Source organism: Hermetia illucens, chromosome 4 (assembly GCF_905115235.1).
Source record: "Hermetia illucens chromosome 4, iHerIll2.2.curated.20191125, whole genome shotgun sequence".
Classification (NCBI taxonomy): Eukaryota; Metazoa; Arthropoda; class Insecta; order Diptera; family Stratiomyidae; genus Hermetia; species Hermetia illucens.
Genome location: NC_051852.1, coordinates 14477253 through 14502893, shown reverse-complemented (window position 1 = coordinate 14502893; position 25641 = coordinate 14477253). Strand labels below are relative to the sequence as shown.

At 45.9% G+C, this 25641-nt stretch overlaps 1 protein-coding gene across 1 annotated transcript in view; it reads right to left on the bottom strand.

Moving 5' to 3' along the window:
- LOC119654623 (actin-histidine N-methyltransferase) overlaps positions 1–25641 on the bottom strand; it is a 358831-nt gene that overhangs the window by 130174 nt on the left and 203016 nt on the right. The window lies entirely within an intron of this gene.

The window sequence follows — 25641 nt, the reverse complement described above, 5'->3', positions numbered from 1 at the left end:
AAGATTGGATGAGGCAACCATGAAATTTTCTGAAGAGAAATATTTAGGAGACCACAGAAAATAAATACAATTGACCTTTATCGGATGATGAAATGTTTCAGATATTGGTTGCGAAAGATATGTTTAAGGGTTTGTGCCCTTTTAATATGGATTTGGTTTTCCAAGGATAATTTTATTTGAAGGTTCTCCAGAAAATAGGGATAGAGCTAGGGCTTTATCGATTCTGTTATTTCAGTCCCCAGATACATGGGGTATCTTTAATCCTACACGAATCCTTATGTGCATATGGGCACAATCATAATGCGGGGCTGAAAAAACATTCTTATGGATTCCTTTCTGCCTAAATAAATAAATAATATATTAACTGTCAACTTCAGGATTTCGTTTCATTTATGATAACAGCAATCACTTGTTCAAATCTCTTTTGAATCCTTGAAACTTTTTGCTTTATGACAGTCCTAGTTGAATATGTGGATTCGCAAAAATAATGGGAGAGTTTGCATAGCACGTGTTTCCATTCACGTCAGGATCTGAGGCAGGTATAATACCGGAAAGAGCTTTACTCTGCCATTCAGTCCGTGTTTTTCTTGTGATAAACGATGAAAAGAGATTTTGCCTAAACAATTTCGAGAATTTGCATAAAAGAGAAATCAAAATAATGATTGCAATGGCCTGACTTAGCAGAATGTCGATGAAAATAAAATTTCAACTGGATCCGCACTCGAATGGATAGAGGGTGGAATCTGCTGGGTAAGATTATCGATGAAGATGTCAGCTCCAACATTTCACTAATTCTTTCGTCAATTTTAAGGCTTTATTAATTCTTTTCCGTCTAAATTTAAGGGATTCGACCAGTGGGATAGCCGTGCAATGTTGGGAGAACTCACTGGATAAGGCCAGTAAAAATCTCCTGGAGTTGTTCAACTGGAGAATGTGGGCCAAGGATCGAGATGGAGGCCTGCCATGCCATTCAACAAGAAAAAGAAGGGGAAATAGGGAAGTGCTTGACCCCGTTCACGACTGGTTTTTTAGAAAAACCTACAAATTCATTTGCATCTGCGTCATCGTAATATCACAATGGTCAAGTTAACCCTAAGGATTAACAAGGAGTTAAGGAGATTCCATAGAGTTCTCCTTACGCTCCATGCGGCGAGAGTGAAGTTACTAGTGGAACTTGGACAATGAACTCGCTTTCACTGATGTGGCCAGGCGAGCAATCATCCACATTATTTTGACATTCCGTGCTATTGCATCTCTTGTCAACGGCATACAATAGCACGGGCTGACATAGGCGATGCATACATTTGTGATGATCGAGCTAGAATAAAATGCGGATAAAATGCGGTAATGGTATCGAGGAAGAAACCCAGATGATTATCAGACGTCATAACATACGACAAGCTTTTTGAGTAAATCTGCCATCTCCAAATCCCCGCTCCCTCCTTTATCAATTAAAGTCAGTATGACTTGATCTACTGACTGGGATCAGTACAAACAGATTCAAAAAGGTTCTAAAGAAGATCCGCTAAATGATAACCATAGAGTCCCTTTTCTGAAAGATCGAATTCGCTCGAGACAGTCTCACTGGTAAAGCTGACTTTGGTTAAGGAGAGTATTCAGCAACTTGGCAACATACGCCTCTGGTACAGAAGTAGCGGCAGACCATTTGTTTGAGATAAAATTTCCGGACAGTATCCAAACCCATTACTCCGGGCTGATATTCAAACATAGTCCTCAGAGCATTAGCCCTTGGCATGCAGAATCAACTCGTACCATAGTTACCAATTTGCGAGCCCAGAAGTCAACATTCCCGTCGTAGTAATAGTGAAAACGAATCTTGCCGATTGAAATGGTACCATTCCTGTCTCCATAATAGGACGAACGAACGCATTGGCTTTGTATGTTAGGAATACCACCGGTTTATAATTAAATGTTTAAACTCTGTCAAACCAACATGGACGTGAGAAGTTCCTGATTGGTCAGTCAAACTTCTTTTCTCATAAAATGACTTGAAAGATTGGGAAATCAATTCAATCGAGTTATATCTATTTTCAAGCCCTTGCTTCACTGTGGAAATCATGCTGATCAGAACTGTCAGCAGATGGACAGAAACAACACTCTACAAGCTGACGAAAATACAAAAGAATTAGCATTGGGCGTAGTCATACTTAAGTATGCAAGGAGCTTTTAGATATACCCTGTTCGAAGCCAACTGTAATGCCACAAAATACCAAGCTATCGATCCGGTAAAATGATTTCTTTATACGTTGGGATGGAAAGAAATTCATATCGCTGTCTTGCGGAAGTCGATTGAAACACGGATTCCTAGGGAGAGATTCTTCCACCCTTGCAATGGGAGCGAATACCGTGTTATGGCTTCTAGATGACGAGAGAACCTATGCACAAGCATTTTCAGACGATTTGACTGCTGTTATCATCGGTAACGGGCAAGTTAAAGCTGGTGAAACTGATGATAGCAGGAACCTCGCAATGGGAGAACGGGAGAACGAACCTATATAGCAGCAAAAGCAGCGAGAGAAATAGGACACTCCTCGGGAAGGCCAGATATATGTTACTCGATGATGAATTAACTAAGCCATACTCAGCAGGAGCAATGATAGCGTCCATGTATTTGAGCAAGAGATTCCCAAATTAAAGTATGAAAAATAACATTCCGGCAGAATTCCGATCCGGAAAGGTCTCCGACTATAATCTGGTAGAGTATTTTTCGCGAATATCCCAAAAGAACGGAGACAAAAATTCGACCCCAAGGAGAGGAACAATTTTCATTGTGTATTATGAAAATATCAAATGCTACAAACACATGGACCTCGATATTCGAGAAGACAAATCAGAAAACTCCCTTTAGGTCGAAAATCGTGAATGGAGGAACCTTAAAACAGACACAGGGCTCAAAGTAGATGATAACATCGACAAAACAAAAAAATGCCTTGAAAGCTAGAAAGACCTTCGAGACCTCGTCGTAGTATTCCGAAGGCCCAGAAATTGACGAAGAAATGAGAATTCAAGCCGACAGAGATTATCCCGTGACACGGAAACAATCGACAAGGAAGACTTCCCTTCATACGTGACCCTGAGCGGTGACACAATGGATCCTATGAACGTCAAAGAGCTGTCAGCTTCAACCGAAAACTTAAGTTGGGAAGTGCGGTGTTAATGAAATTTGCATTTTTGCCAGGTTAGAACGAGATGCCCCTCCAGTGTGATACTCGCATGAAAAAAGAAACAAACTCCGAATCAAAACTACCAAGTAAATGACAGTGAAACCTGCGTTAAAATAAGGAAAGTGAAGCTACATTCAAAACGAAGGAAAAAAAAACTATGCTCAACTAGAGCCGGAAAGCTATGTTCAAAGGGAAAGAAAATGAATGAAACCAAAAACCAAAAGGGGAAAACGAGAATAAGGTAAAAGCTAGAACCCACAAAAGAAGGATAATATTCGTTAAATTTAGGATCAAAAGGGAGAAACACGAAAATCCACCATAAATACGTTTTCTGGAATCAGACAAGAAGATGAGAATGCATAAGTGCAGATAGTCGAATTCAGAAAGTAGCTGCAACACTCGTTATCCAATCAAATTCTGGTGACATCTTCGCTGTTTGAAGTCGGAAAGATGAGCAGAGACGATTAAGTATTAAGGGTTGCTAGGCATAACTCCATGCTAAGCTTTGCTAGTTCCAACAGAATACTGGCCATCAGGAGCGAAAAGGAGCGGAATATTGGGGACGGCCAGACGTAAGACCTTGCAGCAGTCCTTCATTTTTGACGCGGTCTGCCTGCTTCTTCAGCCCTACACACGTTTCATTGTCCACTTTTCTCCCTGGCTTGAATTCAAGAAGCTAACCGAATGCAAATTATTGGGAATAGCAAGCTATAGTACCTAACTACAATCCCCCCTTTCCAAGCATATATTCGCAAGCTTTTAGCCCCTTCCTCGCCACAAAAGAAAAAGGATCAGTAACCACGCGTCAAAAGTTAAGAAAAAAGAATCATCATTCACATAAAGGCAAGGAGACAGCCTCTAAAAACTTAAGGGAGAGAAAGCTCTGATTTCTAGCGTAGACATTCTGTGCAAAAAATACCAAACGTGAATGTCCACAGATGACCAATGCCCGGCTAGATACGCAGGAAAACTTCGTAACAGCGGGAAAATCAGAATCGGTTGCGCAGTATGTAGGATACGAATCCGGGTAGCACACAAAATGTTACAGGTGCTTAAAATTTGGGCGAACGTCTTCAGCCTATCGGGGTAAGTAGGCCATAAAGTGAACACCTGCATTGAAAAGGAGAGTTAGGTTCTCTGCAAAGATAGTTTCACGTCTGGTGAGAGCGCTGCACGTACTGAGGGCTCTAAGCGGTATCCGATCTTCATGATACGCATCTTACAAATCAACATGCACTGGAGTGAAACCGCTCATAAGTTGCTTTTGGACTTCGCTCCCGGGGTAAGAGGTGTTCTAGTGTTAATCAACGAACAGTGCCGGTAAAGGACCCAACCATATGCCATTTCGACTTATTAAATTTCCCCATTATTGGACGGTACCCGATTTTTTCCAAGGCCGAGGGGATAGCTCTGTCTGATTCGGTGTTCAGGGATAAAGTTTGGTGCTCTGCCGGACGCTGAATCCTGGCTGGAAGTGACCTTAATGACAGCGCCCTATCCAGCTTCAAGAGGGAAACGGATTCTGGAAATGGCATTCCGACTAAGTTGCGAACTTAGTGTTCCCAAAGTAACCTTCACGCCGGAAGCACTGGTGTCATCGATCTGATTTGAAAAACTCCTCCACAAGAGACCATCAATAAACTGCTTTCAACGTGGTTGGCAGTATCTTTCAACGTACACCACCCCGGGACTCTCCCTACTCTAGAAGCGTTGTGAAGATGAGCAATACGATTTGCATTGAAGCTCTTGGAACACGCAAGACTATGCTGAAGGACACTTTGCGGGGTGGTGACGAAGCAGCTGACATGAGCCTGACAACGGAAACTGAACACTTCGGGTATGAAAGATTCTGTGTATTGCCTATATAAAAACATTTGAGTGGACATTAGACCCATTAGTACCCAGCTCGTAATGTATTACATATATTATGTCAGAATATTCACTTTCGCGTGGTACAGACATTCAAAGTTTTAGAATTTACACTGAAGCGACAGCTTTGACTCTTCCACGCTTCCGATGCTTAAAGCCTCAAAGAGGACGATCTATGGCAATTTCTTGGAGGCTTCCCTTGCGAAGCCCAGACTTCAACCTCAAAACAATACCAAAGACACAAGAATGATTAGACCTGGTAAGTCGTTTAGGGGAAGGATAGGAAAGTCTACTCTACATGGTGAGATGGTGAGCAGATAGAAATACTTGCTACCGGGGAAAAGGCGATTCTCCTAGATCTTAGCTTGCACTTTTTCATAACCCGATTCTTCTAAAGCGATTTCTGCCTGTCGCTTTTTAAGACAACAGCCCGAATGATTACATAGTAATACTACTTCCAGCCGCTGCATGCGTTCAGCTATTTAGTATAGTATATATACATAAATGTTTCGCAATTACCTGAGGTGATCCGCTAGGCAAAGATATACTTACAAGTCAGTTAGTATTGGCACGTACTAGGCTAGGCAATGCAATTTAGGGGAAAACAAACTAAGAAGCTCATTTTAATATTCACAATTTATGTAATTGAATAATGATTAATAGCTGAAAGGGGGAAGGGGGGAGCGGAGAGGACTCTGTGATACAAATCGCAAAAAGGAAGCTTAAGCTGGTAATTTATATATTAAGGATGGCACGGGATTCAGAAATTCGAGCTGAAAACAACCAAGGTGCGAAAGGATCCCAGTGGGGAGGAAAAGCAAAAATGCAACCAAACAGATCCTTTCGTCAGCTTAGTACAACACAAAGGGGATACGAAATGATCTGCTTAGCGCAGAGCCACGGATAATACAATCCATTTAAAAATCCTTCGGTGAACATTATATGGTTCTAGTATCTGCGGATTATAAGATTTTCAGATTCGTCTTTGACAGGATACATTCTGCTTAATCGTCAAAAGAGAAGAATTATTGTCACCAGACGGCCACGAAGGATTTCTGAACATAATAATTCGTCAGAAAAATGACCGAATTCATGCTATTGGTAGCGGCAAAACCAACGAGGATATACCATTCGAACTTCCCCCAAACAGTAAGCGTCATTAACAGGATTAAATGAAAGAGCAACTTTGAGCCAGTTAGAGCTGATGAATTGCAACTACGATCAGGCACCACTTAATCGACGGGGAAAAGAAAGTTCCAAACGTAAGTGTCAGGACATTTCATCATGATTGATAATGAAAAGGTGTACCTAGGGTCTGGTTCTACTATGGTTGAACTAGAGGTGACTTTTGTCATCTTGTATCCACTATGAAGGCCGATGGACCGCGATCTTCCGCTATGACCGCCTAGCACCCTAAACACTGAGACTTCCAACTGCAGTTTCCATTCCTGGATGCCTCGTATTACTTCCCTCTCAACTATTCATCTATTCAATAAGCCATTGAGATTTTTCCAGCTCTGTCATATACAGGCCGTGTACAGTTCGTAGAAGCTAAATATATGTCAATAGGGTAGATACACGTTGGAATAAATATAATTAAATCGTATACACACCTTCGCTAACCCTTCTTTTATAAGGCCAGGATGCAAAAAAAGCTGTATTTGGAGATTTCGCTTTAACTTACCTGAAAATAGATAAAAGAAAATGTAAATTATTGAGCAATTATTGAATCGTCATAGATACTACAATGAGATTAAATATTATACAAAGGGGGCCAAACAGTGCACTGCACGATAGATTGACGCGGAATATAGCTCCCTGGGGACAACCTATCTCTCTTTGGGTGTGAGCTCTCTCCACTAGGGTGATGTGTGCCTTTCCACGGACCAAGCCTCTTGTCCACCAAGACCGTTAGAGAGTGGTAATAGCCACACCCTGTACGAGGTGACCTTACTATTAACAAAACGCTACGGATACTAGCGAGTCGAAAAACACCTCCCCTAATCCAGGGTGTCATGCAAACAGTGGCCATTGGTTAGTTTGCAGTCGGGAGTAACTCACTGTATTCGAACGAAGCCTCATTGATATCCGGCCTTATCGTGCTATAGGGGGCTATGACACCGCGAACCTTCTAACCCCTATACCCGTGGGAATCAAATGAGTACTGTTGCAAAAATAACGGAAATAAAAAAACTAAAACCAAAAAAGCGGGACCCTGTACTGCACACAAACTGATTAACCACGCGGAGGCACATCTCTGAAATACTGATAGCCAGGGGATTACACCCAAGAAGGGAGAAGTTAAGACTTCATGCAGTAGATCCAAAGTAAACATTATATATATATGGTATACTGCGACGATAACAACCAACAAAACCCCACTGCTCAAAAAGCAGGGACAAGCTAAAGCACGGCTGAGAACAGTATATCACATGTCAGGAAGGAGACAGATCTCAGTGTCACAGGTGCTAAATGGTACCTGCGTTATCTGAAAGAAGGACTGAAATCAGAAGAGGCCCTTAAGAAGGCTCAAGACAAACCTAAGCCATCTTTATCGGAGTCAAGAAAGCGAGGAACAGCGGAGATTAACACGCATGAAGGAAATGCTCTCAACAAATATAAATATGAACCCAAGAGAGGAGAAAACCCGAGCAAGTCAGAGGTGAAGGCAGGAATCAGGAAGCCCGTCATTAGCTATGCTAGTGCGATCAAGGACATTCGAATGGCCATACTGCCAAAAATGTTTCCCGAGCAAATACTTACTCGTGAGGAGCAGGAAACTATCGAAGACCCCGTCGTCAGGCCGAAGTCCAAGGGAAGGACTGCGAAACTTGTGTTCACCGGGATACGCTATCTACCAGGTCATATACTGATGGACTGCGCGACGGAAGACACTGCAGAGTAGCTTAGAATCATAGTTCCTAAATTGCTAGGCTGGAAAGGAGCAGAACCGCCAATATGTGCTGGGGATCATATACCAGGAGCACACATGGTGACAGTTTTTCTTTCGAAAGCCGCAACAATAAAGACCGAAGATCTCATGCACCTCCTAATCACTCAGAATGAGGATCTCCATACGCGACTATGGAGAGTCTTCAGAAGCAAGGTGAAGGCCAAGAGTAGACTCCTCACGATCTGGGTAGATGGCCGACCCCTAGAGGCAATTAAACGTCGGAGTTGCCATATCAACTATCAATTTGGCGACATTCCTGTGCACGTGCACAGGGAAAAGCTGAGAAAAGACACCTCGGTGGAGACGCTGAGTAAAAAACATACCGGTCCCGAAGAACTTTCGAAAGCCATAGAGGCAGAAAGAACTGGATCAGCCATGGCAGTAGACCTGCTCTCCAGTGAAGAGCAGAAGCCCGACGACCTAGACCTAGGACTTCTAGGGTTCAGGGTGGAGAGCAACGCGTAGGAAACCGCCATGTCAGAGGAGGATGGCGATACTCCGACAATAGAGAAGAGCTCTAAACAATAACGAAGTGAACAGTCCGCACTAAAATAGCTCAGACAAATTCCCACCATGCGAAAGCTGCATCTGCGGTAATTGCAAGAGCAAGTTCTAAGGAGAACAATGGAACAGTGCTGTCTCAGGAGCCCTAGCTGCACCGGGCGCAAATTCACGGTCTGCAAAGAGGAAGAATGCTGGTAATTTGGGATCCTTCTTGTGAAAAACCAAGAGCTTCCATAATTCTTAAGCGAAATTCAAAACATATATGTCTCTCAGAGTTGCTGACCGGGCACCTTGTGGCTATCTAAATCTCACTGGAAGCCGGGAGGAGCACTCGAGAGGCAGTCGTGGCATCGGGCTACTTCCTAGGAGACAACATCCAGGTTGCACCGGAGCAAGTCGCTAAACTGATGAAGTACTGTGAGAAGAGGGCGTTACCACTTATCCTCAGCTTCGATGTCAACGCCCATCATGAAGTCTCGGGAAGCAGCGACACCAATCGCATTCACCGCATGCCTAAAGAAGGGTATTTTTCCTTGAAGCTGGCGGAGCTGATAATGATTAGGGAAGGGAAAAGACACCTTGAACTGGCGTTTGCATATCAACCGCTCTGACCGAATAATACGGGAAAAAACTCCAAAAAACTCACCAGGAATAGACTCGCTAAAGCAATATGTGCTGCCGGGGACTTATCTCCAGTTCGGTTTTAGAGCAGGGGAATCCACAGTGCATGTTTCTATCAAGGCCATGGATGCGGTTTATTGACCTAATGCACACAGCCGCCGATTTTGACAGGTAGTGCTTTCCATAACGTTTGATTTTAGAAATGCTTCCAATTTCGTAAGGTGGACAAATATGCTAGGCACACTAGAAATTCAGTCCATGTGGTGAGCTGTTTCTTGCGGATCTGATGCTAGAGGGCCAGATGAGGATGTAAATTACATCGGGGGTTGCACATGGAGCCATCCTAGGGTCAGACCTCGGGAACGCTTTCTATGATAGTCTGCTAGGCTCGACATTTCAGGAGAGTCGTGCATGGACGGTTCTGCGGTTGCATTTGCCTTCTGAGGTCCTGTTGAGGAGACGCAAAGCGGCCTTGACAATATCAATGAGATGGGTGAGCAGATGGATGACTGCTCATTGTTTCAGTCTAGAGTTGAGATTAATCAAAAATGATTATAGAACCAAAACCAGACCAAAGTACCTTGGGTTAACCCTCGACTCGAATACAAACTTTTTCGAGTAAATCAAAGTAGCAACAGACAAAGCCGCAGCTGGAGTTTCGGCCTAATTTTGGGTAATGACGATCGTTGGGAGACACCGTCTTATGAGGATAACACAATCCATTCTACCCTACAGCGCCGAAGTTTGGACTGATATTGTTGGCAAAGAGGTGTAGCCAGGTAGATAGCGTCTGTCTGTCGCACTGGCTTAGAACCGCTTGTATTCCTGTTGCCCTCTTTGCTAAGGTTCGACTCAATGACAACTGTCAAGATGAGTCAAGAAGCAGACAAACTGCGTGGCCCATCGGCAACTCAGATCTGTGGCTGAACCGAAAGCATGGCGAGGTTCACCTCGACCGGTGAAGGGACCAAATGGTAAGAGATTCCTTGAACTAAAAACCCCTCCCCTCCCCCTCTTTTCTCCTCTCCTGTGAAAGCGATTTCTTGACTTGAAGGTTCCTTTAATCGGGAGGGCGGGAGGCTAGCCAAAGGGTCCCAGGTTAATTCTCTGATGACAGGGAGGTGCTTAGTTGGTAGTCCAATGACGTACGGTTTCGAGAGTCCAACGCTCTGTGTTGAAACGCATTGGCCTACTCTGCCTACGAAAAAAGGAAGATATGGGCGGGGTGGAAATTGAAAGAGGAAATCGCTAAATAGATAGAACTGCGAAAGAAATAGTTGTAAGATGTTTGATGTACAAAAGAAGTGGAATCAAAGGGAACATGTAGGGATCACTTTATTTGTCTCCAACTTTTTTGACATTTATGAAGGCTATCGCCAAAATTTGCTCATGTTTCACCACGTTAGCAAAATCTTCGATTAGATTCTGTAGATTTCCCGTCTGCACTGGTCTTCCGGGAGACCGGATATGCATATTTTGGTGTTGCACACCACACCACTAAAACAACAATGGAAATAATTGGTTTAATAATAATAATCACTCCGCCGTAGCCGGTCCCAAGCACGGTTGTGAAAGGAGGAGGGATGGATAGCTTCAGTCGGAATGGCTGTACGCCATCGCAGCGTCTTACGGGGTAGGTGAGGAAAATGCAGGAACTTTGCAGACTTGCAGATTACTCACTAAGGAAGCTATCTACACGCCTGGCAGCTAGGGATAAAATGCACCACCAAAAATGAGAAGAAGGAGAAATTTAAGGTCCGGTACGGATAACCGGCGGGAGTCGTCTGACTTGGTGACTGGGTCGGGCTCTCGTAATGGACAGCACGGCGTCGAAACCGCTAGTCGTGGGGCGGTTCGACGCCTAGGCGCCACGACGACCAGGAGCACAGCTTCGCCTGCTGCAGCTGTTTCGCCACAACCTGTGGCGACCACTTCAGCAGGTTCGCGTAGGAAGCGGATGAAATGGACTGAACAAATGAACCTCTTCATCATCCGCTCCTACTACGAAATAACGGCGGGGGCGGGTACAACATCTTACCGCCCCTTGTTGCACCAGAGATTCGTCGAGCGTTTCCCGCAATTCGCGCACGTGACTGTGCAGCGAGTCGCAGACCAGTACCGCTTTATTACTCGCAGCGACACAATCCCGGCCACCATCAGGGAACGTGTTCGACTTGAAGTCATCGGGGAAACTGGTGACCGAGAGTCGATGGGGGCAGAGGCGGCGGCATCAACAACATCACGCCGCACTGCAGGCAACAGGTTCAGTACTCGCCGAAGCACTCTTCTCCACCGTCCAGCTGAGGTTTCCGCTGAGGTTCGGGACGAATTCCAAAGAGCGTGTATAGAATTCTCGGATATGGATCCTTTGCATAGACCAGGTATTCCCAGGCTCTATGCATCTCCAGCAACTCCGGGAATTCTATCTCAAATCAATGATGAGATTGCATCTCGACTGTGTGCTGATATGTCGCTGCTGCAACTACAATCACTTGTGTATTGTGGTGCAGTTGCGGTTATCAGATTGCACGGTCAGAAGATACGCTTTCGTGTTATTGGTTTGAGTGACAAAAGAGATCCACCATGGAAAATTCGTCTGGAACGTCGGCGGGACTCACTAAGGCAGGACATTGCTAGACTGAATCAGATCAGCACTGGCAATGCCAGCCGACGGGTGAGAAACAAAGTGCAAAGGGTTTACCGAAAATATGCCATCCCCAGTGAGACACCCGTAGTTGAAATTCTGGACACATTGAAGCAGAAACTTTCTGTCATATGCAGCCGGTTACGACGGTATGGCGAAGGTCATTCCAGACGTGTCCAGAATGCAACATACGCGAGGAACCAGCGAAGCTTTTTCAAATCTCTCAACGAATCCCAACAGAGCGTCTAGACAGGACAGTTTTCGGTAACGGAAGCGAAAAAGTATTGGGGTGGACTTTGGGGGTTACCCGCCCAGCATGCTGAGTGGATCACCGCCGAAGGCACCTGCCATGCCAATACGTCTGGCATCAATTTTGCGGATGTTACCGAAGAGGAAGTTCAACGAGCCATAAACAGCTCGGAGAACTGGAGGGGTCCAGGTCTGGATCGGGTGCAGAATTTCTGGTATAAGAAATTTACCAGCATACACAGTCGGTTGGCACGCAGTATAAATGAGGTCATGAATCGGCCGGAGAAATTTGCATCCTTCCTCACTGTGGGGATTACATACCTTATCCCTAAGAAGGACACAGTGCAGGACCCCCGAAGGCACCAGCAACATCCTCTCTGAGGAGCAGAAGGGCTGCCGAGTTGGGTCAAGGGGTTGCAAAGAGCAACGCACTATCCACTCGGTAGCTGTAGGACAAGCAACTAGAGGCCAATGGTACCTCTTTAGTTGCTATATTGATTATGCCAAGGCTTTCGATAGCGTTCTGCATACCTGAGTAATCGATATCCTACATCTGTATCGCATTGATCCGAAACTAATAAAATTTTTGGCGACAGTCATGGAAGGGTGGCATACCACCTCATCAGTTCGTACATCTGAGGGTGCTAATATCTCAGAGCCCATTCGTATACGGAGGGGCATCTTCCAGGGAGATTCGTCGAGTCCCCTTTGGTTTTGTATGGCACTGAACTCCCTTTCATGGCTGTTGAATGATGCTAGAGGACATGGTTTTGCAATAAAGTATGGCCTACGTGCTAAGTGCGAACTGACACACTTGATGTACTTAGATGACATCAAGCTCTATGCTGGGACTGACGACCACCTTAGAAGTCTGTTGCAAATAATAGATATATTCAGCCGTGACATTCGGATAGAGTTTGGATTAGACAAGTGTCGAATCCAAGCCATCCGCAAAGGTCATCACGAGCCGCATTCCAGACATAGCATTGATGACCTCCACATCGAAGCTATAACCTAGACAGACTTCTACAAATACCTAGGAATTCTGCAAGGAACCCATGCTCGAGTTGGTGATCTGAAGGATGCTCTGCTGTCCGAATTCCTGCGACGTGTAAAGCTGGTGCTGAAATCGCATCTCTCGGGGAAGAATAAAATAAGCGCGTTGAATGTATTCGCTATCCCTTCACTGGCTTATGCATTCGGAATATTGCCGTGGACGAAGACCGATCTGGAAAACGTCCAGCGGCAGATACGGACAACTATGTCCAAATTCCGAATGCATCATCAAAAGTCTGCCGTGGAGCGGATGAACCTGCCTCGTGACATCGGAAGTAGGGGCGTGGTTGACGTGGCGGCAGAACATCATCGCCAAGTCAACTCGCTGTGCGCTTATTTTTACGCCAAAGAGCAGGTGAGTCCATTGCATGCGGCTGTCTGTTTTTATGACCATAAGCTGCTCTACCATGCAATACCGATTCGAAATTCCATGAGGACATGAAGAAAATGCTGTTAAGCGGGGAAAATTCTTGTACATTGAACAAGGACTATACGGAAATTAAGCAAAAGTAATGACTTTGTTCCAGGAAGCAAGGTTGTGGGATGGCTGCGAAGTTTGTCCATAGGTTTGAGGAATTGAGATATAATGTGTAGCCGAACTTATATATTACCACAACTGGACACTTTGTTAATGGAGATAGATCAAAGGTAGTGTGTCATGTGTTCAACAACGTAATCGTATCTCCAGGAGGATGTCATAATGTGCCATTTTGGATAAGGCTCGAGACATAGGCACTAAATACTTCTTGCGGAGCTCATTATCGTCCTTTACAATTTGAATATGCGGTAATAACACACATTATCTTAATCATGAGGTGCTTTTTGTAGAATATGCCCGGCATTTGTTGCAAAGATCAATAACTGGGAACCAAGGTAATGATTCAGCCTAAATCCGCATAATCTCACTCATGAACAAAGCTTGCCATTTCTAAGGAACAGGAAATCTCCGACGGAAATCAGCTTATTCCCTTGGAACGCTGGGCATCCAAACATAAATCGACAGTTCCCCAATATATAGGTGGTAATTAGGTTCCCATGTTGGACACCCTCCACCACCACCACGCCGACGTGCGCCCCATTTCCAGCATATTCAGAGTTATCGGTTCTAATACAAATTATGCCTACATTTTCTGATGATTCATCATTTAGACTGTAATTTATGGAATCGATACCACCAACTATCCAACAGACTGCTGTCTTCTCCATGGCAAAAGCATACAAGTCGATATTTAATAGTAGCGTGTCCGCAACTTATTACCAATACTGCCCCCAAAGCGAAATGGCAAAGGACGAAGACGGGATCAACATCTCCTAGGTATGGCCGTTGTGCTATATGTTTGTAGAGTGCATGTCCCCATTACGATTAAGAAATCGATCACGTGTGGCATGTGAACCATGTGCACTGAATGTACAATATGAAGAGCTTCCATTCTTGGCACTCGGCCTCGCCTTCCCATCCTCACCCACCCTCACACCCGAAGAAACAAGAAAAAGTTCAGCTTCGGTGCACAATGAAAAACACTAAGTGCAATTACCGCACGTAGAGCTTATCACATTTTTAACGACAGTAATGTCTACTGTGTGGATAAACTGGCGGATCCTGAATGGGAGGTGTAAAGAAACAAAACAAACGGAACAGCTTTGTTTTCAAGAAAACGATTCCCAAGAGGGTCTTTTAGGAAGTCAATGGAACTCTTGCTATTGATGTCATATTAAAGTGAGAATTAAAGAACTGCTGGTCAGAAGGCAGTAAATGGACTGGGGGTGGGGGGAGATCCTGAAGTGAGTTATATGTGGGAATTACGTAATTGTATTTCAGAATTCAATTGTGAGTTTTTGAAGGACTAGTGGAGGCAATTTGTTTTATGTTTGTTCAAAGGTGGAAATATAGAAGATATATGTTTCTGAGTATCTTTCCTTCCAATTAGGAACTACATCTTGGATGGGATTACCAAACAAAGGTGGTGGTAGGTACAATGAGAAATGAAATTTAATGGAATATCTTTTGAAATATATTAAAGTTCTCAGAAATTTAAATGTAATTTATGCTATCTCTCCAGACAGTCTAAATCTCGTTTTCTCTTTTAATTTCTGTACGCTTTAAAATCATGAAAAGGCAGACGGTAACAGGTGCCATGGGGAAAAGGGGTTCGAAGCGCGCAATGAGGGTGGCGAGCGTATAATCGATTTTGCGGATACCCATGAAATTGTACTCCTCATGAGACGCCACCATTTTACCACTGTCACTGATTGTAAAGTCGTTCCCTATGAGACCATCGCACCACAACATGAGCCGTTGATTGCTGTCCTGCGAATTAAGCCACCGATAAAACAGTCCGCGACGCATTAAATGGTGGCGCTTTGGTGAGAGGAACGAAGAAACGATCTCATTCATACGATTGCCGACCATTACAAATGTGGAAGAATCATGGAACCAAATGAAAGACACGATCCACAAAGCGGCCTTTGCAACCCTCGGGGCCACCAAGCCGGGTAAGCGTTACATCAACCGAGATACTTGGCTTTGGAATGATGATGTTGAAATGAAGGTCCGTGAAAAGAAACGCCTCTACCACAAACACCACAAATTCTCGACGATAAAACGCCTGCTAATTGGCAAATTGATAAGAATGCCAACCGGGAAGCAAAGAAAGCGGCCGCTGTCACCCGAGCGAACCATTACAAAAATCTTTACGATAAACTGGACACTCGGGAAGGCGAGAGAAATCTGTATCGACTTGCTAAAAGCCGTAATGAACGCACATAGGATATCGAACACTTCTGTTGCGTTAATGACAAGAACGGTACAACCGTCGAGCCGCAGCGGATAGATGGCGAGAATACTTCGAGCAGATTTCAACTGAAGAATTTGCTCATTCTTCACTTCCACAATCATTGCCGACATTTGGAGCAGTTCTACCTGTCAGCGCAACTGGTGCTCAGAGGTGGCGGTAAGGAAGACGGGGCGGCAACCCTGTCGGCCAAACCAAAACCAAGTGGCCGAGGAGAACCTCCATAGTGGGGGCACCGGGAGATGCTCTAATCACTTTGGTTTGCCGGCCGTGATTCAGTAGGCGAATGCTCCAAGGCTTAATCAGGGCGATCAGATCCGAGTCTGCACGGGGACTCATCTGAAGTGGCAAATTGGTCACGAAACCTTACCAGGCGTATACTGGTACCATGGGAACCGGGGTAGCCCCTGGACTCATATACTTCGGGAGAATTCCTGTCGTATATGAGTATAGCTCGGTTGTTTCCGGTTGGCCCCCTAGTGGGAGCTTCATGGGGGTTGTTGGTGATGCTCAAGCGAGAATAGACCTTCGGGCCTCGGCGTAGTGTTGCGTTTCAACACGGGTGCCGTACTCCTTAGTTCGGTAGAGATTTAGGTAATTCTTGCATCCATCAGTATGAATGCTAAGCCATGCACTTGGTATAGACTGGTATCGGTGTTGCTTATCTCAGCGGGGCTCTGATTGTGGTCACAAAATCAATCCGTGTCTGAAGAGGACCGTAGGATTAAGTCTCCACGACCGGTACCTACGTTAAACACTCAAGGGCTTAACTGTCAGCACAACTGAAGTCGAGGAGGCAATAAAACAAATGAAATCGGGGAAAGCCACAGAACCTGACAACATCGCATCTGACCTCTGGAAAGCGAAGAGCTGGGACCCAACACTGTGGCTCGGTGAATTCTTTAACCGGGTTATTCAGGAAGGAAGAACACCATCTGACTGGCAAGAAAGTACCACTGTTCCAATATGGAAAAAGAAAGGTAGTCCAGCAGAATGTTCAAATTACCGTCCGATCCGGTTACTTTCCCATACCATGAAGATTTTTGAACGCATTCTTGACAACCGTATTCGCGAAATCGTTGAAATAACCGTGAATCAAGCCGGATGTGTCAAGAACTACGGAACTACTGACGCAATACACGCTGCGCGGTTACTCATGGAGAAACACCGTGAGAAGCATCGCCCTCTTTACATTGCCTTTCTGGATCTAGGAAAAGCGTTTGACCGTGGAAAAGTTGCAAGAGAGGCGTTTTCAATGGTATAGTCACGCAATCCGTGCAAACGAGAATTCACTTGCCAAGATTGGCTGAACATCGAAGTTGATGGTAAACGACCAAAAGGCAGACCTAAACAACGGTGGCTTGATACTCTGGATGGGGATTTGAAAGCCTCGAGATTGCACCCAGATCAGGCATTCGATAGAGTCAAATGGCGAAACCGATCACGACGAGCCGACCCCGCTTGTGAACGGGACAAAAGCTGAAGAGAAAAAGAAGAAGACGTTCTATGTGGAAAGGTTGCCAAAAATAAGGAGGCTGACAGCGTTCATGAGCGGAACGAGAATAACGCAATTGAATACCAGGTCATTGTGAAGGAAGGTAGTAATAAACGATGAAAAAATCAGCAGAAGGCGAACCTACCGATGTCATGATGACGTCTTGTAGTAGAGCAAAAGGAGCAACGCTCGCAAGTACTAGAACGCCATGCAACCTCTGCACACAGCAATGGCTGATCGACGAAAATCACGGTCCCAAAATTTTCAACGATATATTCAGGAATCACTTAGGGGTGTTATTGACGGATGACAATTCCACTAGAAGCAAACTGGCGCTGAAGGTACAAATAGCCTTGAAACAAGGCCATCCTCAGCCTTGATCCTTCTCAATCGGTCCGTATATATTACATAATAGTACGAGAGTGCCAATCCTCCAAGGAACTTCTCAGTTAGTTCATCATTAAGATCAGCGGCGATTGAGAGGATGTGAAGTTGAAGAGTATATCATACGACGAGAATCCAAGGAGAACTGTTGTTCACATCTGGTTGCCGATAATCCGCTTGACTAAAAGCATATTCATACAAGACGTGCGCTTTCAAAATATCAGAATCCCCAACAGATACTATCCTTAGGTAGTGAGCATGATAGAGGAACCCCAGACGAACAGCAAGCCTTATAAGTGAAGGGCGCTTGAAGGCACCGGAGAGCGCTTGAAAACACAAAGTACAGAATGCGGTACGGAATCAGGAATACAAAGATCAAAGTGTTTCACCCGGTGAAACCAGACGATGACTTGAACACAATCAATGCCGCCAACGAGCTGTTCGAGGAGCTGAAGAGCATTTTTTTATGGTTTTATAGAGTAGGTGAATGCATTTAGGCACACAATGTTGGATTCCTGGTTCGCTACGTTGTCGGACTACCAATCAAACACCTCCCCATCGTCGGAGAGCTTGCATGGAACTGTTTGTCACATTACTTCAAATCAAGGAATTCCTTTCACCAACGTGAGGGGAGAGGAAGAAGGGAATTGTTAGTTCAAGGAACCCCCTGCCATCCGAGGACGCGAACGTAATGGGCAACACGACTCCACCTATCAGCAATCCTCAGCATCTCCTCCACAATGTTGTCTGCAGAGAGATCCCCTCTGTTTAAATAGAGCTGCTGACGAATCCCATTCCACCTTTCACAAAAAAAAGTGTGATGGGCGTCGTCCACAATTCCATTGCAAAACACACAATCCGAAGATCGTGCCTTTCTAATCACGTGCAGGTAAGAGTGAAAACTTTCATGCCCATTTAAGAACTGGATAAGGAAATAGTCAAGCTCACCATGCTTCCGATTCACCGACGGAACTAAGTTGACGATGAGTCGCGCAGTCCATCTGCCTCTGGTTTCATTTGCCACTCGTCTAGGGTGCGTTGCCGTTCTTCACGAGCAACCACTTTCCTTGGCTCTTCTCCCTTGCGCTTGTATATGGCTTGACGCTCCTTAGTAAGAAAGGCAACGGGGATCATCCCCGCGATCACCATCACCATCCCCGTCTCTGTACTTCCACCAGACTCTTACGATACCTCCTCGTCAACAGCGTCAGTCCATACCTCCGCGTCGTAGAGCAGGACAGACTGCAATGAGCTCATCGGAAGACGTTGCCTGCTAGACGCAGGACCCCAAATATTTGTCATTAGCCTATTTAACGCCGAAACTCCAGTTGCAGCCTTGTTCGCTGATATTTTTATCTGCTCAAAAAAGGTCATCTTTGAGTCAAGAGTCAGCAGGAGGTACTTTGCTGCTGGTTTTGACTCAATTATCGACTCGCCGAATGGTATGGGATGCAAGATCGGAATTCTCTTTTTAATCAGGATGACTACTTCGGTTTTTTCCAGTGCAATATTGAAACCATGAATAGTCATCCATCCGCTTACCCGTCGCATCAATATCCTGAGTCTGCTTTGCGCTTGTTCGACAGTGGGTCTAGCAACAAGCGCCGCGATATCATCTGCATAACCGACCAGGACTGACTCCTCTCGCATGTTGAGTTTAAGTTAAGTGTCATAGCTAGCGTTCCAGACGTCTGGCCCTAGGATGGATCCTCCGTGCTCTCTGCGCCGACTTTAACATCCCGTACAGGATTCGCAAGGAATAGTGCCCTACACCTGCTCGGTCTTAAGCGAACAGGGTTTTTTCAGAGTCCTGAATTTTCACGTTACCAGTTTGCAGTGAATCTCCACGGGTCGCCATTTATCTCATGTCTCATCTTTATGTCCTCCTGGGCATCGAGGCTCCGTTGTTATCAGGTTCATAACTAAATTTACGACAGTCCGCAGGCCGTTGTTATCAGGTTCATAACCTGCTTGACTGCTTCACAGAACGTAACTTTATTTGTTGTCCTCGGACCTAGTTCGAATAGGACTCCACCAAACTTCGTTTTACGAATGGAAGAGACTTCTGCGCCGCTGTTTTCGGGTTTTAAGGCCGCCTATGATAGCATAGCCAGGGTAAAACTGTACACGGCCATGAGAGAATTCGGTATCCCGACGAAATTAATAAGACTGACTAGGCTGACCCTGACCAATGTGCGAGGCCAGATAAAAGCAGCAGGATCACTCTCAAGACCATTCGACATCAACAATGGTCTACGACAAGGGGATGCGCTATCATGCGTCCTCTTTAACCTGGCCCTCGAGAAGGTGATCCGTGATGCTGAGGTGAATGCAAGAGGTACGATCCTCTTCAAGTCCACCCAACTACTGGCCTATGCTGACGATATCGACATCATGGGAAGGACCACCGGAGACGTACAAACTGCCTTCATCCAGATCGAGCAGGCGGCGCGAGATCTTGGGCTGCACATCAATGAAGGTAAGACAAAATACATGGTGGCAACGTCAGCACCGAAGACGAATCAACCAACAACATCAAACCGCACTGGTCAAACACAAGCACGAACAAGAATAAGGATAGGGGAATACAACTTTGAGACCGTTGACAATTTCTCCTATCTAGGGTCGAAAATCACAACCGATAACAACTACGATGATGAAATCCGCGCACGATTGTTGTCAGCCAACAGAGCCTATTTCAGCTTACAAAGACTGTTCCGCTCGAAACGTCTCACCATAGGGTCAAAGCTCTTACTGTACAAGACTATGATCTTGCCAGTCCTCATGTATTCCTCGGAAACTTGGGTTCTTAGCAAGAAAAATTGCGAACTCTTAGCCGCGTTCGAGAGAAGAATCCTCCGAAGAATTTTTGGCCCCCTACATGAGGATGGACGATTCCGTAGCCTACACAATGACGAAATCTATGAGCGATACCATGACCGTCCGGTTGTGGATAAAATCCGGCTCAATAGGTTACGGTGGGCGGGTCACTTAATCCGTATGGATGAAGATGATCCCACCCGGAAAGTCTATAAGGGCAATATCTATGGTAGGAAAAGAAGACGAGGCAGACCCTGCCTAAGATGGAGCGATGGCGTGGGCCAGGACGCCAGACAGCTTTTAGGGATATCGAATTGGTGGACCTCGGCGCAAAACCGGGATGTCTGGAGTTCCTTATTAAGGCAGGCCTAGACCGGATACCGGTTGTTGCGCCGTTGATGATGATGATGATGATGTTTTCGGGTTTGACCTTGTAATGGATTTCATTGAGGACTTCCGCAAAAGTCTTGCCTTCCGTTGGCTTAGTAAGCAGAGCTTGCGGTCTAGTTCTCCTTCGTCTCCACACCTTTTCTTTTGTACTCCGTCCTTCATGTTCGCCTTAATTTTAAGTCTCTTGCCCCTTTTCGCCTTCTTTTTTTGAGACCTGGAGAATACTTGAATGAAGTATCCTTTAGATAACTCTTCCTCCTTTCGTTTTTTCCCCAGTTCGCTCTGAAATGGGCTGTCTGCGATCCGTTTGGGACTCGCAGTGTTCTCATGGGGAGGCGCGGTTGTTTCTGCTTGCCACGAATTCTTTTACTCTTCATGTCCGCCTATAATATGAAATTCTGTCCAGGAGCTCCTCCAACTCCATCAGCCCGTTTTTCACTCCTTTGTTGAGGTTTTTTTTTTTGAAGAAACGTCGCAGATCGCATGCGCTTCGCAACTGTCGCCCATTTATTAATACGCCTTTCCTCTTCAGCTTGCGCCAGAGTAGTCGATAGCCCTCCTACTCGGCTTATATTCGAAACCTAACCAAATGGCTTCGGCAGTTTCCACTGTGCCTCTTTTCGCAACTATAGCACTGCGTGGTACTGTCTGAGTTCCCGTCTCTGTTGCAGGTATCGCATCATCGTCTGCGCATCCCGATATCTCGTCGGATATTTCAGCCCTTGCTGCGTCATTCGCTCAGCGCTGGGGCGACCGACACATTTTCGTGCTGCGTATAAATGCAACCACCTTTTTGTTCGCCATTTAGGTTTTTTACCAGCGCATTGTATGAAAGGGAGCGGCCGCAATAGTCAAGAACCCTACCCCAGTTCCCTGAGGCTGGACTTACGATTAGCTGATCCCTGAACTCCCAGACGGATCAACGCTCGCTTGGGCAACGCGGTCCACTAATGCTGGTTCAATGCTCACTACCCGACCAGGGGCTGGCTACTGATACACGCCACAACTGCAACCTTGGCAGAGCTAGGATCACATCACCTCATCGACGTCGACAAAGAGCTTTCGATGGCTCCGAGGACTCCCAGTGTGTCCCGGCGTGTATCGGTCATTAGCAGTTCGCTCTTCGCTACCTAGGACGCAGGTATTATTCCAGCTAGGAGGTCAGAACTACTTGCTCGGTATGTGTGTATGGAAATATCTGGATGACCCTGGTGCGCCACTTTTTCCTACCCATGCTTTCCTGGGACCACTTCGAATTACTATTTCATAGAGGAGACTCTGATTTAGCCCAGATCAACGATATTGGTTGTCCGCCTCGACTTCTCAACGCGATCTGCTTCTTGAAACCTCTCCTAGTGGTTTCTCAAAAGTTTGCAGTCATATCGGATGAATTTGAGTCACGTCGGTTGCTTTTATTATTAATTTGACTGGAAGGGTGGGGAGAAGGGCAAAATTGAAAGTTTCCACGACCCCTGCGCCGTAAAAATGGCCAAAAATGCAAAATCGTCGGATTCCGTTGGGAGATATCTCGTTCGAAAGGGGACGCGGCCCAGATTTAGAAAATACAAGAATTTTCACGCTACGGCATCAGGAACGGGAGATATCGCAGAAAATCGGACGGTGGCAGGCCTCCTGAAAATCGAAGAAAGTTGAAAATTTGCTGTTCTTCTAGAATCACATCTGATGAGGAAGTATTGGTGGTGGCAGGCATAATCCCTGTCGACATTCTGGCGAATGAAATGAGTGTGTTGTACCATGCAAGACATACACAGAGTTTAGAAATTTGGCAAGGTCAGAGTCGCATAATTTCTGGGAACGCAGATGGGACGAGTCTACTAAGGATCGGTGGACGAACAGAACATGTGATGTTTTACTGTTAAATATAGGAGGAATTGCTGAAGAAACAAAGAAAAAGGATAGTCGAAAGGAAGAGAAGGACTGTGCCTAGGGACAAAGCTACCCCGCGACGTAATACCTAAATTGTGGTCTCTCGGGGCTGGGGCTGGAGAGACCGGGGGTGGTTTTTAATGGGTGCGAATCCTACACACGCCCGCTGTAGACCCGGCGTTTGTGCGGCAGAACTGGGGCGGACGTGTCTTTCTAAGATCTTCCGCCTGCGTGAAAGAGAAAAAAAATTAAAAAAGATGATGCAACGTTCGCTATTTCGGGAATGATACCGATGAACATCTTGGCGGATGAGATGGCGAACACAAACAGTCCCATATCGCAGACGAAGAGTGCTGCGAGGAAGATATATTTAAATGAACGGCAAGAGGGTTGACAACGCTCGGGAAAGGGTCAGTGGCCGTACTTACGCCACGAAAGAAGAGTGGTGACCAATCCACAGTGGGCTGACTCCGGGGCTTTAGTGGGAAGAAATCCCACACGCTAGCGTGTCCAAGTCAGTGTCTTTTGAAGATTTCCACCTCCTCAAAAAAAAGACAGACGTACAGACAGACATCGAATGGCTACCACAACCTATAATCCGGTGATATAAAATCTCACATACAACGTAGTAAAATGAAAAGAAAACAATTCCACACATTCCCACTAAGTGGAAAAGGCAAATGCTGGTGCTGCTACCAAAGAGTGGTAAGCCACCTGGAAAGACGTCATCATCTCATTTGTTTGCTGGACAGTATGGGTAAGTTGCTGGACCGTATTATATGCAACAGGCTGCTCCCAATAGTAGAGGAAGCATGCCACCAAGCATGTCCACAGAACAACATGGTTTTCGCAGTTGAATATTTCATAACCGGCTGAATGCCTCAAAGATCAGGGGAACGTGATGTAAGACCATGTGCGGCGTATCAAACTGCCGCGGCAAGTTACCCGTATCGACTATCCAGACGACATCGCAATTGTTGTAATAGACAAACACCTGGAGGATGTTATCTGGGCATGTGAGACATCGGTTAGACTGAACAAGGATTGGTTGGTATTGCATGGATTAGAGTTAGCGGAACACAAATTTGAGGTCGTATTGGTCAGCAGCCGTAAAGTGAAAGAAATTCTAAAGTTTCGTGTGGGACAGCACGTGATAGAGGCCAAGCCATATTAGCGGAACACTCAATTTTTTCCACTATTGTCCTGGTCTCTAAGTAGTCTACGGAAGGCAAGAAGTCCTTATTAAAATCCGCTACAGGATGAAAACCGAAGACAACGAAGCAGAGGAGTGATGGAGTTCTCGTCGAACTGGACCCAAAGACGACTAACAAGAGTACGTACTGCGAAGCGGGAAAAGGGCTATTGGGGGAGAAGGCTTTTGTTTCCAGTCTAGAGCCCATGTGCTCTCTAGAAATCCGGGATCTTGACTGCCTCACAGAAAAGGCCGAATTAGAGGAGGCAATAAAGGCTGAATGTCCAGAGGTAACCAATTCCCGGGTAGAGTAAATGCTCGAGGCCAAAAGCTTGCCGTGGTGGAAGTCCCCATATGCGAGGACCCAGCACCTTGCAAGGGACCGGACAGGAGGACAGCATGCCGGAGATGTGGCCAAGTGGGTCATCAAGCGGAGTCGATAAAAGCGAGAGATGTGTTCTTTGCAGGGATCGTGGCGCGTCTGGTGAGAGCGTCGCACACACTGCGGCCTCAGGACGGTCTCCGATCTTCAGGGCGGAGTTGGAGAGGGTTAGGGTGCGAACGGCTTGATCCTCATTTTATAAATTAACATGCACTGGAGGACAATCGCTCACCAGTTCGCTGCGGAACTGATCTAGTGCTAATCAGCGAGCAATATCGAAACAGGCACCCAGCTTCAGGGCATCTCGACTTATCGGGCACCACCGCCATCTGAGTTCGGGACCACGTTCGACTTCGTGTACTTCCCCAAGGCCGAGGGAGTGGGTTTGTCTGGATTCGATGTTAAAGGATAAAGTTTCTTACCGTTTACCTGACGCCGAATGAGACGATGCCGGACTTTCGGCGGCGGCTTGATGCTCTGGAGGACGCCGTTTCGGGCACAGAGAAGCGAATCCTGGTAGGCGGTGATTTTAATGCCAAGGCCCTTGAATGGGGCATGCCTCAGTCAGACTCCAGAGAGAAACAGATTCCGGAAATGGTGGCGAAAATCGGGCTCCAAGTTTTAAACACCGGATCCACGCCAAAGTTTCAGCGCCCAGGCTGTGAAAGAAGTATTCCTAATATCGCTTTTGCATGGGAATCTCTGGCATCATCGGTGGACGGGTGGCGAGTCCTGGAAGACTTCTCGGCAAATGACCACCAGTACATAGCGTTCGAAGTGGTTGATTCTACCTGCCGGCGAGCACCAACGCGACACTTCTCCAGCCTGTGGAATGTCGCGAGGGTGAACATCTTCAAGTTCTTCGAAGTTCCTGGAGCAGGCAGAGTTGCACTAAAGGGCGCTCCGGAGGTGGCAGCGTCGCAACTGACACCGTCGTAAATTCAGTTATGAATCTGATAACGAGAGTATGTGAGGCTTCCATGCCCCGGAGGGCCCCAGGCACAACAAGCCTTCTATGTACTGGTGGACGACAGAAATTGTCGACCTTCGGAAGGAGTGTCATACACTCCGCCGTTTGGCATAACGTTTACACGCCAACAAGGAGGCATGTGCCAAGAAAGCACAGAATAGATCGGCAAGGCACAAGTCTGTTCAAATCTCACTAGTGACAGCGGAATTTGTATCGTGATTTGGCGTCGGATACCAGTCGACTCAGCT